This window comes from Plectropomus leopardus, chromosome 2, assembly GCF_008729295.1.
Source record: "Plectropomus leopardus isolate mb chromosome 2, YSFRI_Pleo_2.0, whole genome shotgun sequence".
NCBI classification, from domain to species: Eukaryota; Metazoa; Chordata; class Actinopteri; order Perciformes; family Serranidae; genus Plectropomus; species Plectropomus leopardus.
This window is the reverse complement of record NC_056464.1, coordinates 32,827,589-32,845,402: the sequence shown is the minus strand read 5'-3', so window position 1 is coordinate 32,845,402 and position 17,814 is coordinate 32,827,589. Positions and strand designations below refer to the sequence as shown.

The 17,814-nt window shown below is 41.2% G+C and overlaps 1 protein-coding gene across 1 annotated transcript in view; it reads left to right on the top strand.

The window, feature by feature from the left end:
• The first annotated feature begins 626 nt into the window (after positions 1-626).
• The window catches only part of LOC121959677 (plexin-A2-like), a 128,986-nt gene continuing 111,798 nt past the window's right edge, over positions 627-17,814 (top strand). Inside the window, exon 1 of the mRNA XM_042509132.1 lies at positions 627-895. The gene's annotated coding sequence lies outside the window, so the exon portion shown is untranslated. The remainder of the gene's footprint in view (positions 896-17,814) is intronic.

Here is a 17,814-nt window from a genome sequence, read left to right as displayed (position 1 = left end):
CTTCACAAAAACAGTCCTGACTTCCTGACACTATCTGTCAGTGAGTGAGTGGGCCCAACCACTGAGCTGCAGTAACATAATTTCCTTTCACATTCTTCCAAACCAGATTTTAGGTTGACCTCAGATGATGAATACATGTCAAAAATATATAATAAACTAAAAATACAACCCATCTGTACACATGGAAGGCGGTCATTTTACAAATGCATGAAGATATCAATCATTTGACAAATAGGTCTATTTTACACTCTGACAGTATCTTCATCCTGTGTGCTGCTGATAACAGCAGGCTAGGTCCATTTTGTCTAAATATATTCGAATTTTATTTCTGTTGAATCTCTTTTACTTGTATTTTTCTCCATATTAAATAGGATACTTCTCATGTGCCTTGATGTATGCATCTATAAACACTTTGAGAAGTCCTCTTCGTGCCCTAAAGGACTAAATGTATTGCAGCGCGCTCAAGTTGTGCCAAAAGGATGACGCGACGGAGGCTGGGTCTAAAAGCGCACACTGTACGTGAGGTGCAAGTGAACTGATGGGTGACTTCATGTAGCACCGGCATCCACACCGCGAGAGAGGGAGAGAGGGAGGGAGAGAGAGAGAGAGAGAGAGAGAGAGGATGATCAATCTCTGAACTAGGCAGCGGGAGGGTCACTTGATACAGTCTCCTCCTCAGCGCCTGTCGGACGGAGAGATGCTCGCTGCTGTCCCGATGACTTTACAGGCTGTGCGTCGCGTGCAGCGCGTAGAATAAATTAACCGGCAGTTTTATCTCGCAGTATTTCCGCACAAATCCACTGACTGACTGAGCCCCGGGACGTTCCCCCTCCAAAAATCCCAGCGAAATATCCGGATCTGCGCTATTCATGAATGAGTCTCCTCTTATTTCAAGGTGAGTAGTCTCTCCTTTTCTGTGAGAGGCTGAGCAGCAGCCCGTAGTGCAGCCCGGCAGTGTGCAGGAGGGTAAAGTTGGGAAGACTTTACGCGCCCTCGGACGCAGTGTAAGACGTCCAGCAGCGTACACTATCAACAGAGGTGTTTTTAGAAACGTTGCATGTTGCAAATTATTTCTCCTGGCCACCTGAAGCAACCAACAGATGTGATGCTCTGCAGACAGAGCGACTGTAACTGCCTCAGCTTCAGCACCCGTCATAGACGGGAGGCAGAGCAGCTCTGTGCAGGTTTGGCGCAAATAAAACTGCGTTTTCAGAAGGATGTATTTCACTCCACTTTAGACAAAGCCCGCTGTAGCAGCCTGCCGGTGCAGATTTTTCCACAACTCTTTACACTTGTAGATTTTTCTGGGCAGCGGATCAGATCAGTTTTGTCATCAGGAGGATAGAGTGGAGTATTTAGCCTGGAGATAGTCAGTCCTCCAGTGCTGCCCTGCCCCCTGCAGCCGGAGCCCGTGCAGCCTTGGCAGCCGGGGCAGAGCAGAAGCCACTGGGACGCTGATAAGGCTGGGCAGGAGCAGAGATGGAGCCTGAAAGAACTAATGCACACACGCCTGTAGCAGTGCCAACCTCAACAATGCTGTTGACCAAGTGCATCTTTGTCCGAGCCCCCGTCTATGTGTGTGTGCGTGCCTGTGTGTGTGTTTGGGGGGCTCCTAGAGGAGGGGGTGTTTGTTGGATTCACGGCTCTTTGACTCCCACCCCTCATACAAACCAGATGAACCCCTCTTCCCTCTGTATGCTCTTTCTGGTCCGGCTTATCTGGACGGCCAGTTGGACTAGCTTTTATTCTCCTGGCCCCTCCAGAGTGGCTAAAGCCTCTCATGGACAGAGAGAAAGAGAGAGAGAGATATTGGCTCTCCCCTCGGTGTGTTCATGCCAGTCTCACACTCCACCACTTTATCAGTTGCCTGCTAATTTTAGAATTTAAATGAATCTGCACATTAGTTCTGTCTCTCACTTTTGCTGCGTTTGACAGCAATAAATGAAACTGAGGTTTAAGTTGTGATGATTGCAGCTCATTTGGCACCAGTACTTTAAGGTTAACATCTAAACTCCGAGGTAGACCCATATTTTAAAGGGTCAGTTTGTCCAAAATACAAACAGACATATTTTCTGTCATAGCTCTTGGCGGTTTCTAGCCATGCAGTTACTTTTAGCGCTCATTTATGTTCAACGTTAAATACAGAGATGGACGGAGCAGGACCACTGGAAACTATTGGAGACAGTGTAGTGTAGTTCAGGCGAAATATGACTGTGGGAGACAAAGACAAAATTTAAATAATGGTGAAGTGGAACGAATCAGTAATACGTGGTGAAATTAGAGAAAAAAATTCTTAGTCTACATGTAGGGATGCATATAATGGCTGCACAGACCTCCACCACCTACAATGCTGCTTACGTTTAAAGGTACAACAATATTAATATTACGACCTCCTCTATTGTAGCCTCGCTTGTTGTCCTCTGAAGTTTTGACTCTGCTCTTTAGTGCCATCTATTAGTTCCATGTGCCAACATAAAGGACACATCGAAGTTTGAGTACACTGATGTTTCAAATATGTGAGAGGGACGTATCTATTTTTGTACGTAAAGGGAGTATGAATAAGGTTTTAGTCTTACCAGTATTTGTGCTCCCACACCAATACAGTTTAATGTGTTTAAAGGACAATTTTCACCTAAATGACATCTGAAAAATTTAAAATGTGCGCGTCCTGTTAGAAACAACTCAGGGTGATCCCCAGACCTGAAGAGTTTGAGTTGCAGGGTGGAAAATTGATCTGTTGTTTTGGTCAAAACTGATCAGATTGATGGAGCAACCGCTGGCGGAGTCGAGTAAAAGCCAACTTTTGACCAAGTTCAATGAATGGTTAAGTTTCTGTCACTGCGCCTGACATTCTGCCACTTCGTCTGTGCCCACAGTATGCTCCATGCTCCGAGAGTGCAGTGCTGTGAATAAAAAACGGTTTTTATACACTGCGAATGAATGGTCCAGCTCCATAAACATAATATCAGTGCATGGCAAGTAAATAAATGTGTGGGAAACCCTGCAGCTTTCTACTTCTAAAGAAATATTTTTTTGAATTCGGAGGTCTGTGGATCATCCAGTGTAAACAGTTTCTAGAAAGACAAGTTGCTGTTTTAGGTTTTTCAAGGTCATTTTTCAATGCTTTGAGAGTCCCAAACAAATTCCGCTCATGCCTTTGGGCAGCGACTGAAGTCACAGAGGCAGATACTACTTTCATGTCTAGGGTTGCAACTTTGCTTTATTTTCATTGTATGTTCATTATCTTTCGATGAATCCATTAATTTTTTGGTCTATAAAATGCCAGAAAATGGTGAGAAATGTTTTACAGAGCTCAAGATAAGATTCTCACATCTTGTTTTGATTACAATCCATATATATTCAGTTTAATGTCATAGAGTAATAAAGAAACCAGAAAAAATTCACATTTTGGACGCTAGAAAAAAAAAAAAATCCTGAAAACTGATTAATCTATTAAAAATTAGATGGCGATTTATTAAATAATTGACAAATGATTGACCAGAAAAGTTTAAGTCGTTGTTAGTAATTAGCATTGAGTACAAAACAACTGCTGCCATTACAAATTTGTTGACTGGATTCAGAAAAATAATTAATTAATTGAATTTATATCTGTGATGGAATAAATCTACTTATATTTATTAAAGGACAAGTATGAAGAGGATTACAGATTATTAGATTGGTGGCAAAAAATATTTTTCTTATCCGATTCTTATTTTTAAAAGATATATAGCCTTTGATGTTCAGATCCAGGGCTATTTACAAAACATTTGAGGCTGGTTTAAGAGTTGAGCAAACTCACACTTTAAGATCTTATATTTATGCCGTTTTCCACAATGTTAAGTCACATTGATCCTCTGTAGATTTGTCAAGCTTTTTTTTTAACCAGGTTTTGCAATGCTATTTTTGAATTTAGAGGGACTGCAAGTGAAACTGCATTATTTTGGAGTCTTTTGACCCCGGAGACAACGCCGGACCAGTGTAGGTGAAGTAATTTAGAACATCTGTCTCTGTCAAATTCACCCACAAGCCAGGAGTTAAGTGTTATCTCAGGCTCCTACAGAGATTAATGAGCTGTAGTGTAGCCTATGTTTGAGAAGACAGAAAAATAAAGAGAAAGAAATCAAGAACGCACCTCTGCCACAGCTGTGAAAAAACAGCTTCTGATTTAAATGACCGCCAGTTCAAAGCGTGACATTGATTTTAGAGTAATTTGAACATCGGGCAGCGCGATGTGGGTCAGGGGCAAAGGCGTCGTACAGTCGCTGCAATAGCACATCAGGAGAATTAGTGTATGTAACACAATTACACGGTGTGTGAGTGCACAGCAGCTCAGCACTACTACTACCCATAGCTGGAGACCCCCCACCTCCAACACTCCCCTCCTCCCCCATCGCTGCCCCCGTTGCCAACGGAGACACTGATTAAACACGACTGTTCAGATGCTACAGCCCGAGGAGGAAGAAGAAGGAGAGCCCCTAGTGTGTGTGTATTGTGTGTGTGTGTGTGTGTTAGAGTTTGCATGTTCTGTGTGCACATGTGGATTGTGACTGCATAGGAGGATGTGCATTAGAAAGCAGGAGAGAAAGAGACGCAAAGGAGAAGAGAGCAGACGCAAATATGAAACTGACAGTGACACGATATAGAACAAAATACTGCAGATCATCAAGCATGACCGATATGCTGTTGTCCTTACTCTTTTCTCTCCTTCATCCCCCTTTCAATCTTCACGCTTCCGCTTGTTTCAGTGTGGATGCACAGGTAGATAAAGGTGGAGAACAGGGATGAAACGGGGCAGAGAGGAGAGGAAGAGGTGGAGAAACATTGGTAGCGGGAGTGAGAAGGACTAATAAAGACAGAGAGATTAGGAGAGGGAGAGAGAGAGAGAGGTGGTAATAAACAGCAGAGGAGAGGAGTGAAAGGGAGGAGAGGTACAAGTGGAAAGCGTGCAGCTCACCTGCCAGATGGCAGCTTTGGCAGCACTCAGCATGCAGTGATGGCGGTCTTGCAATATGGTGCACCGCCTCCAGATTGTCACACCGTTGTTGATACAAACAGTGCAATAACTTTGCTGATGTGTGTGTTTTGCATGATTTTCTCTGGCACTGGTGTAAGCAGACAGCATATGGTAATAAAAAAAAAAATGACAAAGTTGGGGGAAGTCATGTGTGTTTTTTTTTTTTTTTACTCAGGAAAGAACTGACACATGACTTTTAAGTTTGACGAGTTTGTGAGCTGGTTTTTTTTCCTTAAAGGGGCACTTTAGTGATTTTACACACGAGGATCGGTTTACTCAACATGAGAAGTACAACTTATTTACACAGGTGCATAATGTTTTCTGTGGCTCTGGAGAAGCTTTGTAAAGTCTGCCAAAATAGGTGATATCATCAGGGTTTTCTAATTTTAGCAGGCGTCTGAGTTACAAACGCGGGTTGTGGAGTTTGAAAGACATGAAGATGCTATCAAGTTACATGATGAGAAATTCAGGATCCAGTGTTGACTAGGCTTGGGTGGTATTTCATACTAGCAGTCTCATATCATCTTTGCCGATTACTGGGCTGATATCTGGCATTTTGCTGATTATCTGTATCAGCATTTTATATTAATGATTGTCGATACAATTAATTAATTAAAAAGTGCAAAGAGGTCAGCATGGGAGGAACTTTTACTTTGTAAAACCTCAGGGAGCCATTTTAATGTATTAATTTTTTATTTAAATTTTCACTTGACTTTATATGATGTTGAACGTTTTACTTTTGATTAAACATTTTCGAAAGGTATTTAAAGATTTTTGTGTTGGAGTGTGTTATATTCCAAAGTCTCAGTATTTACAGAAAGATTTTAGATTAAAGATTTTTTTATTTACTGTAAATGCATATTGATTCCAAATATTGGTTATCGGTCTCATTAACTACTAATAATCGGTATCAGTCCTGAAAAAAACAATATCAGTTGTCCCCTTTTTCATACCCTCCTGAAAACTTCACCAGGGTATACAGTATATGATGGTATAAGAGTGCAGCGCTAAACCTCCGACAGTGAGTTTGGTACTTAATTACAGCTTTTCAGACTAATAAATACACAATAAAAACGCACACAGCATTAAGCTGTTTACAGTCCTGTAACTTATCCCTCCACCACAAGATGTCGCAGCATCTTTCATTGGAAATGGTTGTTATTAGGAGATGTTGTCATATTTAATGCTCGCTAAATTATTGCAGGCCTTGTGGTGTTACAGTGTACACTTATTAATCTGCTCCTGTGGAGCTTGAATGTGCGTAAGTGCATGTTACCTGTGCACAGACTCATGTTTGTTGTTGTTGTATGTTCCTGTGTCATATTGTTTGTGCTTTTATGTGTATTTCCTATGTTTTTACACATGCTGCAACAAAAATTGCCTGCAGACTGAGCTCTGGTGGTGCATGCTGTGCACTACAATGAGTTTACAGAAAGAGCAGCCCCTGTATTTATGAAAGTATTGAAAAAAATACCTTCAGTATTTTTAAATACCTTGGTAAACAGTAATACTACCAAAGCCTAGTGTTAGGGAGATGAAGCCTCCTCTGCATGATACTGTCCCTGAACTCTGCAGAAGCACAATGCTAAACTTCTGAAGTACCAGTTAACTCGTCCTTTGTGTCAGGCTTGGATGGTTCCAACCTTTAATAACATCATTTTATACAACTCATGATGAGAGAACTAAAAAATAATCCTGAGAAATTTAAATGAGCTATTTATTACTATGTGAGAATTTCATATAGAAATAGAAATGCAAATCCTGGTCATGGAACATGTGTTATACGACATGGATTATGTATGGAAATTGGTCTTAATGTGGCAGAACCATGGCAATTTGTGTCTCTTCACTTAAAATCTTTTACTTCCCTCCATTTCAGAAAAAGCCTTTAATTCAAATAATTTCCATTTCCTAGAAAAAAAATGGATTACTTTAATCATGGCACATCAGTAGAAGTAGGTGAATTCCCAGTAAATAATAACACCAGTGACTTTTGAACAATCTCCACATTCAGTTTCAAAGAACATGACGTGCCCTGTGGGGTATTCAACGAATAAAATGAATTACTAAAAACAGACTGCGTACTTGCAGTTGCTGGAACTTTACGGTTTTAAAGACTGTAGAATTGACAAAAGTTCAAGGTTAATAGATTAAAAAAATCTTTGTTTGAAACCAACTGAATTCAATTACAGAAGGAGGACGCAACTAAATTGCTTCTCCCGTGTGACTTTTGCTGACAGTCTTTGGGGGTGTGCACCCATTTCGAATGTCATCACTCAATTAACTGGCCATTATTAGTTGTTATTAGAGGTTACTCATAGATATGAGTCAGAAGGTTTTAATACATCAACTAGTAAGTTTAGAATGCTGGTATCAGTGCAATAAATCCGCTAGTTTTTTTTACTTTTGTTAAAAAAAAGGTCATGGTTTGCATGGGCATATAATGAGAAACCGTGGTCCCTGGGCACAAATATGCAAAAGGCCCCACTACCTCTCCTATATAGGAGCAAGACACACAGACTTTGTGGTGTTTTGCATCTCTTTGTAGTGGTTAGGTATGGTTTGATTGTTTTGTCTCTCTTTTAAGGCAATTTTATGTCTTTTTTAGTTGTTTTGTGCCTTGATGAAGTCATTATACGTCTCCTTGTGGTTGTTTAGTTTCTCTGGGTTGTTTAGCCCAATATTTGTAGATATTTTGTGTCTCCTTGTGGTTGTTTTTTGTCCCTTTTATGGATGTTTTGTGTGACTTTTTTGTGGCTGTTTTGTTCCTCTGTGGTCATTTTGAGTCTCCTTGTCATTGTTTTGTGTCTTTTTCAGGTTGTTTTGCCTGATTTTTGTAGTCATTTGAGTCTCCTTGCTGTTGTTTTATGTATTTTTGTAGGTGTTTGGATCTCTTGGAGGTAATTTCATGACTTTTTTTTGGTTGTTTTGTGTCTCTTTGCAGTCATTTTGTGTATTTTTTGGTTGTTTTGTGTCTGCCGTTGTTTTATCCATTTCTTTGTAGTGAATTTGTGTCTCGTTATAATAGTTTTGTGTATTTTTTGTCATTCTGTGTCTCATGGTTGTTTTGTGTCTCTTTGTGGTTGTTTTATCTGTTTTTGTAGTTATTTTATGTCTTTTGCAGTGCCTTTGCCTCTCTTTTGTGGTCTTTTTGTGGTCATTTTGAGTCTCTTCCTGGTTGGCACATGTAATAGTAATTTGAGTGATATTTTACAAATGAAAGCCATGGGAGCCCCTGGGTTTATGCCCAGTAGGCCTGTTCAGTAATACATCCATACGGATTAAGTCTAAAATAAGTACGATATATATCATATGTCAAGTGATAAAATCACATATATCACATGACATTTGTTTCATATTTCATATTTGTTTCAGTCAGCGTTTACTTTTAGTTTTAGATGGGACACAAACAGTGGTCTCCTGGGTGAAAGTCATGTGTTGACTCATCCACCACTTCAACAGCCTTCTCATGCGGACCATCTTTCCCTTTATACTACTGCCAGCTGGCTTCCTTTGTTGCCACATGACAATAAACACAGCTGTTTGATATGCTGATAACGGCATTATGACAGTACTACTTGGTGAAGCAGAACCATTCAAACCCGCATCTATGACTCTGATAACCTTTAATAAGACTGAACCTAGTCATATTTAAACCGGGCAGGGAGTATTAAAGTCACAACACATTTTGGATCTTGGAAAGAAAGTAAGTGATCAGTTACCTACATGTTCCAGAAGCCCAGAGCACCTGGACTACATCCAAGATGAGCCATGTTCAGCCCTTGGCAGCCACAAACCAGGTGGGAGTGGACGTACTTAATAGACTTGGAGAATTCAATATTAACTTTTTATTCTTCACTGTTTTCCCCAGTATGCGTTATTGCTTTAGGAGCTTTTGTTAAAAAGATTTAAACCTGCGTCCCATTTGCCTTTGAGTAACTTTCTATTTGAGTGAAATTCACCTGTGTTTGTGGTCCTGGTAGACCTCTTGCTCGCTAGGGTGCTGTACTTTAAACCAGGCTATGTCTATTTCTGAACCTTGAGGAAATTTCTATGGATTTGCCCAAAATCACACTCAGAGACTTTGGAGATAGGGTTTCAGAGTGGGTTAGAATTAGGGACAAGCCGGGCCGGGCCGACCATAGAGACAGACTGAGATAATCTGGGCAGATGCTTGTGTTTGTACAGCTTTTGGGTGAATGGCCACCAAAGGCCTTATTTGCTCTGCGGATTAAATGTTAAATGGGTTTTGGAGTAGCAGATACTTAGAGGGAAAGTTGTTGAATGGTAGAACATGCTCTGTCTCTCCTCCTCTTTGCTGTTTCTCTCCCCCGCTTGCTGCCTATTGCCGTCTCCTCTCGCTCACAGTGATTTGTCAGCAGTGGAGGTAGCAGCTGTTCCTTTTGCATTGTAATTTCTTTGATCGTAATTATTCGTGCCAGCTACCTCCAACCTTGGCATCCTCCGCCCCACAAAGCCATATGGGCAAAGAGGGAGGAAGCTGAGGAAACATACCGGCTTCTTTGGAATAAGTTCTTTGATTTCCGTGTGCAGTGGTGTGGGAATTATGGACATATGTGCTTCGCAGCTTCACATGAATGCTCTGCATCACTGTGTTTGATTATTTTTCTCTTATTCATACGCTCGCTGGGGTCTAGTCTCTGCCAACTGTAATGCATGTTCCCTGTCAGGTCTCAATGATTTATGCATGTAAAAGCAATATAGCCCTGCACATCTGTATCAGTCTGAGCAGAAATATAGCTTTGTTCTGGAGAAAGAGCAATGTCAACTCAGGCAAAAAAGACAGAAACTCTAAAGATGGGAGCAGACAATAAAATTACAGCCATGCTCGAGTTTGAGTATCAGGCTTGAGCCAGAGAAAAATGGCTAGAGTGCTCTTACAGTACAAAAAAACCTAACTGGAGTGCTGTTCTGTACTTGTCTCTGGGCTAGAGAGCAGAGCTCACATTTCACCACCCTCATTCTCTATTCCCCTCAGCTACACTGTCCACAGATCACTCAGAGCCCCGGCCGGACTCCTCTGTTTACGCCTCGTTCTTCTTCTTGCACTTAAGCGACGTTAAGGATGAGGGGTGCTGGGCAGCCGCTGCAGCAGGGCTAACACGCACACGCTGTGCGGTTCCAAAAGAAAAACGCTGCTCACTCTGTCTTCTTCACGCGGTCGCTGAATTATAGAAGACCCCTCTATTGCACTCGAGCTGCATGGGTTTTCATCACAGTGCTGGAGGTCACTTTGACTTTCCCCTCTATGCTCATCATACATGCAACACGAGGGCTTCGGCAGTTGAGAGAAGCCTGCTTGGGGTCACCATTAACCAGAGAAGACCGACAATGAGATTTATGGAAGAGGAGACAGAGATGAGAAGAGGGGAGGGAGGAGAAAGGCATGCATGGGTAAATGTGACTATGGCAGCAGCGCCCGTCATCTGGTCCCTGCTCTTAACAGCAATTTCAGATATAGTACTGTATCTGCATGTATAATGCATGCAGCCTAAGATAATGGCGTGCATTGCAGAGGAGGCTGCTGACTGTGTTGTGTGGTGATGTGTTGGAATTGGTCCCCTATGTCACATTTGCCTCTGCCCAGGTCCCTCGCTGCTTCCTGCAGTTATTAGGAGCAGTCCGTGTTGGGATGACATAGTGCCGTTTTACTGTTCCCTGCAGACACCCTCCGCTACGCTACCATCAAGATTAGTGGCCGGCTGGAGAGTGCTAAAGCGTGCAATATCTGCGCTGACCAATAAAATAAACAACAAGTATGGGAAAAGAAAGGCAATTACGGTTCGTTTTTGTTCATATGAAATCATGCTGGGATGCACAGACGAGCTGCCAACAAAACTAAAATTTACATGTTTCAAGAGAGTACCACAAAGCATTTATATCATTAACCCTTTGAAACCTCAATCAACATCAGTTTTCTTGTGCTAGGTTGAGGTGCCTTTCACAAGCTATTTAGCCCTTGAAACCTCTGCAAACTTTTTTGATTTCTTTTAAAAACAAGTAACAGTAAAACTAGACAAGAAATGTCAGAAATTGTAAGAAATTAGTAAAAGGTGACAAGAAAATGACCTTTTAAAAAAAGAGGAAAACTTTAAAGTTCTAGGAGAAAATGTCCAAAAAACTCTACATATAATTATTATAAATATATATTCAAAAATATGTTACAGAACAATATGTATACATATTTTTTTTTTATAAAAAGAGGAAATTTAAAAAATTCTAGGAAGAAAATTGTCCCAATCTTATCATCTTAAATCATGTTACAGAAAAAATGTATAAATATGTAAATATATTCTTTTCTCTTTTTTAATAATTCTTGGGTAAATTTCTTTTTTTTTGTTTTTCTTCTTCTTCTTCTGCTTATTTTTAGGCCATGTCTTGTTAAGTTGCTCATTGCTCTTAACCATGTTTTTGAAAGAAGTCCAACCAACTTACTCATTTTCTAATGGGTTAATCTAAACACTGGTTGTATGCTTTTTTCACCTCTCTAACTGAGAGAAATGTCTGGGGGGAAACACTGCTGTTTGAATTTTACATCACACAAGATAATGATGAAAATTAACCACAGGCCAACTGTCACAAAATTTCACTGTGCGGCATCAAAGTGGAGATATCCTGTGGGTATCTGCAGTGTGAGCATCCATGCTACACATTATGCCCACCGAGGCCCGAGCCTGCGTTTCTGTAAGGGGGGCTTTGCGAGGAGGGGGTCGATCGCCCTGGGCTGCCCCCTACACAACGCAGCCACAGATAAAACACGGTGGACTGATCACAAAACATTGCTTTTTCCTCCTAAACCCCACCAGTCCCCTGTGATTCACAATGACATTCATTTATAAGTCATCCTTAATAAAGACGGCATTTTCATGTCCTAATTCCCCGACTCATCACTGTAGGTACCAGCGACAGCCCCTGGCTCTGGCTCGCTGGCTCCCTCCTCCCTCCTGTCTCCGCCACGTTTGACCTACTTCTGTCTCCACAACATTGTAAACAGATCTACTAATTGCCTTCATTTATTCATTTGGAAGTCAAGTTCTGTTGCGGCTGGCGCCCTCCCAGCTCATTCATGTGTAATGTGTACAACGCTGTCCCCCACCCCCCCCGATGACTCGTCCATGTGTATTTGCAGGAAACCCCAGACAAAAGTATCCCATCAGGGCATGTGAGGTCACATACTATAAGTGCAAATATTGCACAGTACATTACTACGAAGGACTGCAGCTAAGACTTTGCCTCCTAAATCTGAAATGACTTCCAAGAATGAACTTCATAAACTGACTTTCAGCTTCCATCTTCCGCCCCTTCCTGGAAAACCTACTGACACAAAAAAAACGTGTCTGCCCAGCCGGCTTGAAATCATGAGGACAGAAGCTGTTATGACTATTGTAGTTCAGACACTTTTCCACCCCCGTGGTCTTACACTGTTATTGCTTTGTGCAGCCGTATAAATCTAGGCCACAAAAAACAACAGCAACAAAAAGAATATCTTTTATCACCTCTGTTGCCAGCGACAATGATTCCCTTTGTTGACTAAGTGTGAGAACAGAGATGTTTCTGCTGACCTTTAGAAAAGATCACCGCACGGTCTGTCGACAGTGTTCCCGATCTCACTATATCAATCTATAATCCAAAATGTAAACAACATAAACGCAACTCCATGCTGTTTGTGCTAAAATTGTCTTTCTTTTAAGCGGAAAGATCGTGTTGTGCCAACTTATCTTCAAAATGTGAATGCTTTAAGAATACAGATAGTTTTGCCTTTTGACATTTCCACTGTGGTTTGATTTGGAACGGCATTACTTTTGCAGGGCTGCTTTCAGATGCATTTCAAAATTACTGAATCCTTGAACGCTCTTCCAGAAACATGGGGAAAAAAGGCTTAGGAAGAAATGATCCACAAATTACTAGAAATTAGTAGATTCAAAGAATTATTTTTAAAAAATGTGTAGAGGAATAAAAAGCAAGGGAGAAAATATATTTATGATTATCATAATTACACATTTAAAATTATGTTACAGAATTATTATAATATTAAGCACTTTTTCCAAGTTCTTTTCTCTTTAAATATTTTCTATTTTTTATTGTATTTTGTTTATTTCTTCTTCTTATTATTATTATTATCAATAAATAAATATATATTTGTTTTGCAACTAATCTTCAGGTAATTTTCTTGTACTTTTTACTAATTTCTAACTTTTGGATCATTTCTTCATATTGCTCAATCTCTTCAAGCCATTTTGCTCAGGTTTCAAAGAGTTAAAGGGACACTTTGCCAACTTTCCAATTAGCTTTGTATCATAATATGGTTCGTAGGTGTTGATGAACTGTGGTGAAAACAGAGGCCGAAAAAACTGAGATCAAATAGTAAAACTAAGCAGTGCTGATCAAATTTAAACCAAAATTCTGTTATGAGTTGCATTTGTCTTGCCTCAAATTGTTTCAGAAACATGTTTTAGCTCACTGATAAACTGTAACAGGAGATCCGGCCGGCCGCCATTGTGTCGAACGGATGAGGTCGCATTACGCCACCCAGGAGCGGGAGCCTTTATTGGTCTGGTGCATTCTGGTAGTTGAAGGTTTTCTAACTTTTGAGAAAAAGCCAACGCCACAGTCTTCTTTTTTTCTCTGGTCATGTAGCTCCTCTTTTTGTGTCTTTCCACGGCATAAACAGAAGAATTTTATGAAAAGACCATCTTTCCAGCAGTGAAATACATTGTTAAGACCATTATGTCTATGCCCACAAAGGTGCAATCTTCCCTACAAGGGAAAAATTACAAAGTTTACAAAAAACTCAAGCCAGCTCATTTGAATTTTCACAAAACTTACTCTTTGTGAGTTTACTGCAAGAAAAATGGAGAAAATGACGCACACGGACAGCCATACAAAGAAATATCCCCCATGAACATTTTAGTTCATCTCTGATGGCAGATGGGTCAAACAAACAAGAGATAAAAAAAGCTAACCATCCCTTCTGTCCCATGAATTATGCCGAACACGGCGCGACAGAAGCTATGACAGCATTTCACCCCAATAAAAGCTGAACCCAAAGGATGGATTTAGTTCCACTGATCTCCATCCAGGTCAAAGGGTCGTGTTTGTGGAGCACAAGAGGCTGCCTTCTCCCTCATCTGCGCTACGTTTAGTGCCCGCTGAGAGCTCGCGTCCCCAGAGGCCTCAGCAAAAGAAAAAAAAAAACCACGTTCCTGTGTGTGAGTGTGAATGAGTCACGTCTGGGCTGGAGCGTGTCTGAGTGGCGAGGCGGAGAATTCAGCAGGGAGGACTGCGCAGGGCAAAGAGTTGTCTCTATAATCCAGGGTAAACACTGAGCAGCATGACTGCACGCCTTAGACGTGACCAAAGCCGGGAGAACAGAAATGGATGAAACGATGAGGCTGCTGCTCGTCTGCTTGCCTGCCCGGCTTCGTTTGCCACCAGCACTTCCTATTTTCTGTTCTTGTTTTTCTTCCATGTTTTGTAATTCCTCTCAGGGTTTGACTGGAGACTTTCAACACCAAATTAACCTCTGGGTGGCACTGCTGGTGCCTGTTGTTTAAGGTCATGTGAGATTCAAACCTGGCTTTGCAAACATCATATGCTCTGATATTTGCTGTCGGACATCAAGAGCTCTGTCTTATTAATTATTTCCAGTTGAGAGAAGGACATTGCTTGAGGTTCGGATAAGATGCCTATGCAAATAACTCTAAAGGTCTCCACCAGGAAGTTTGCAGTGTGAATTGAAGAAACTAGAATTATTGCCTCGCGGTTGTATGCCTCTCTGAACCAGTCCAGTTACACCTAAAGTTTACATCCACGTCTGTGAAAACATGGATGCTTTACACACGTCTTCCCCAAACAACACAGAAGATCTCTGCAATCAGCGTGGGCAGCCAAGATTTGTGTCACCAATTCAGTCTGACCAAATGTCTTTCTGTTCCTGAATTACAGCGTAATGGCCAGAAAAGTGTTTTTGCTGAACATCATGATGTCACAATAAAGTTGACCTTTAACTTTTTGGATAAAGAATGTCATCACTTAATCATTACATCCTATTAGACATTTATGTAAAATTGTGTCCCTCTTAGCTCATGAATTCTTGAGCTATGATCAATATCATGTTTTTTTGAGGTCACAGTGACCTTGACCTTTTACCTTCGACAACCAGATTTTGAACAGTTCGTTCTTAAGTCCAGGTGGACGTTTGTGCCAAATATGAGGAAATTCCCTCAAAGCAATCTTGAGGTATTGCGTTTACCCAAATGAATTGGTTGCAAGGTCACGGTGACCCTGACCTTTGACCACTAATCAGCCCATTGTCAAGTCCAAGTGGCTCTTTCTGCCAAATTTGAAGAGATTTTACTGAGGCTTTCTTGAAATACCGCATTTACAAGAATGAGACAGATAAGGTCAAAGTGACCTTGACCTTTGGACCACAAAAATCTAATTATTTCATTGTTTAGTCCTGGTGGACATTTTTGACAAATTTAAAGAAATTGCCTCGATGCGCTCTTGAGATATTACGTTGATGAGAATGGGACAGATGAGGTAACAGTGAGACTGACCTTTGAGCTATGATGGCCAGTATCCAGTCAGTTAGTTGTTGAGTCTATGTGGAAGTTTGTGCTGAATTTGAAGGAAATCCTTCAAAGTGTTCTTGAAATATTGTGCTCATGAGAATTGGATGGACAGACAGACATCCCGAAAGCATTCCTCCAGCACCAGCGAGGCATAAAAGGCCACAGTAATGGGACGCCACAATGTAGGGAAACCCTAGTTGTATTGGTGAACACTTTTCTGCTCCTTTGATTGGCAGCTCAAGAATCTGCACAAAGGATTGAGTCAGATTTTGTGATATTAGCTGCCCACTTTTAGACAGCTCTTTAATACATTACATCCCATTCCAGCATCCCTTTTCACACTCAAAAGCTTACATCAAAAACAAGGAGAAAGATTTAAAAAAAAAATCCAGGTTTGCAATCCAGGGAGTAAAGGTTTCTGGTGACCACTGGTTCAAGCAATTTAGTTTACCGAAAACAAATACATGAATGCTTTTAAGAGATTATAATTCAATTTACTCCAAAACTGCAGAAAACATGCAGACTGCCACTGCTTTCATTTAAACATTTCTAAGTGCTTGAATACCCTTTTCATCCAGGTTTTCACATTAAACGGACAAATGATGGTAAATCACGGTTACATGAACGCAGAAACTGGTTCAGAGACTCATCAGTTTGCAAAGCAGATGATGTGAGGGATTTTCAAGAAGGAATTTGCTGGACACTGTTTAGCCCAAAATAAAGAAGCTGTAAAATATTAGAGCCAACATGTCCTGCCAAATCTCAGCTTTCTGAGAACTTATAAAAGCAGGCACAGTCTTTGTGTAGTCCGTCAGGGAAAAAAAAGTGGTCATGAAAAGAAAAGAAGCTTCTGTCATTTAACATTTAAAGCAGAGATGGTTAAAGATAGCAATACACAGTGTGTCTAAGATGAATCACACTGGTCTGAGTAAATGTCATGTATTATACTTGAAAAAAGTAAATATTGAACTTCAAATTCAACAATACAGCATGCGTCAGATGTTACTCTTTGGTGGCCAATTACGGGTAGAGTTGCTCACACTGAGCCTGCCAAATTGAGCAGAGTAGGTCGAGACACTCGAGTGACTTCTCCCCCGGTGTGAGCGTGGCGGGGACAGATGGACAGGAGATGCTGGAGTGGAGCTGGAGTCGGCCCAGCAGGCTCAGTGTCAGTCCATCCGCTCCATCCCTGGCTCCCTCTCAACTCAGCCGGACGTCCTGTTGGTCAGCCAATGGAGAGCACCCACCGCATCATGACCCCCGCATTAGGATCTGACGAGGCTGTCTTCATTTAACCTTTACTTATACCGGGAAGTCTCACTGAGAAAACACCCTGTTTATGTAGCTCCAGCCAAAAAAAGGACAGTTGCCTTTGAGCGAAAGCCTTCTAGCTTTTGGCAGGGTATCTTCAGGGAAAATTTAGAGGCATTTCAGTGAAGGGGTTTGACTGCAGGGGTGTCCACAGAAATTTTCACATCGGCAGTGGCCAGAAAGGCTACTGAAAATCTTGAGACAGCACACCAACACCAAGAGCCATGACTGAACTTAAGGTATTCTATTCAACTGTTGAAGTATATTGGCAAGGTTAACTGAAAGCTGTCAATACGAGAGTTAAGAAATCACATTCTCACATTGATTTATTTGTGGAGGGCGGACACAATCATAATATCTGCCGCCACAAAAAGATTTTCTAGCACGATTGAAATATATACTGTATATCGTGGTTATTCACTGCACAGGAGAGCATGCTGTTGTCACAGATGGAGCAGCAGAACACTAGCTGCGGTGTAAATGGAGCTTCACTGTTCATTCTGCTGGGTCTAAAAGTTTGTATTCACTCACTCTGTACTCTGCTTCTCCTCACATCCATTGATCTGATCAGCTCTGACTGGATCAATAGATCAATTATCACACCGTGACCCAAACTGCTGCATCACCAATTTAGCCAAACACTGGAGCATCATTTAGCTCACTTCCAAACAAGCTATGCTGACATGGTTGATGCAAGTTGATGGTTTTTTAGTTCACTGACTCCCAACTTGGGGGTCCTGACCCCCTACTAGGGGTCACCAGTCAGCTTCACAGGGGGTTGTGAAGCCTTCTTGATTTTATGGGGTGTAAGAAAACTTTTTAAATGAAATATGTGGTAGGACTATATCTCAGCATTTTATTCATTTCTGTGAAGAAACTAAATTAAACTGTTAT